Below are 744 nucleotides of genomic sequence, written 5' to 3'. Positions count from 1 at the left end.
GGCCTTTCCCAGTTTGATCTTCATCGTTTCCACTTCTTCCGCCCTACTGATATCTTCCTCCCTCTTCTCATCTCTTCTTCTCCCAGCCATTCTCCAACCACTTATACTCACACTGCTCTCACTCTCCACATTCAACAAATCCTCAAAGTGCTCCTGCCATCTCCTCAATTTCTCTCTCTTCTCCACCAACAATCTATTATTCCTATCTTTCACTCCCCTATTATTTCCCCTTTCACACTGCCTTACTTTATTTACCTCCTTTCAAAACAATTTCTTACTCTCCCTCCATTTCACACTCAGATTCCTCCCAAACTCTTCATCCACTTTCTTCTTACTCTCCTTCACCAGTCTTAACACAAATGCCATCTCTCGTAATACATTACCTACATAAAAGAAAACCAGTTAGGTGATATTAACATGATACGATACCATCTCTTTCAGCTCACATTGCATACTGTTCATTTCTGCATCACTGTCTATCCACCTAAAGCCAGACGCCATAATCCTGTAAGGGGTGGCTGTTTGAGTTAGTTGTTTACGGGGAGGTGCACTAACTCTCCGCCAAACCACTTGTGGACACGTAGGTAACACGTGTGGGTTGGTTATATGGTTACCACCCAGCTTTGTAAGTGGTTTCCTGGCATACAGGCAGCCATTAGGCTTGTCATGCAATGTAAAGCCTTCTGTTAAGGAAAGAGGAGGAATAAAAAATGACAGGAAAAATGAGGGAAATGGGAAGGTGAG

The sequence above is a fragment of the Coenobita brevimanus genome, unplaced genomic scaffold, assembly GCF_032717465.1.
Source record: "Coenobita brevimanus isolate Jiangsu-jjx unplaced genomic scaffold, ASM3271746v2 jjx.HiC_scaffold_131, whole genome shotgun sequence".
Lineage (NCBI taxonomy): Eukaryota > Metazoa > Arthropoda > Malacostraca > Decapoda > Coenobitidae > Coenobita > Coenobita brevimanus.
Note: the sequence above shows the minus strand (reverse complement) of the source record.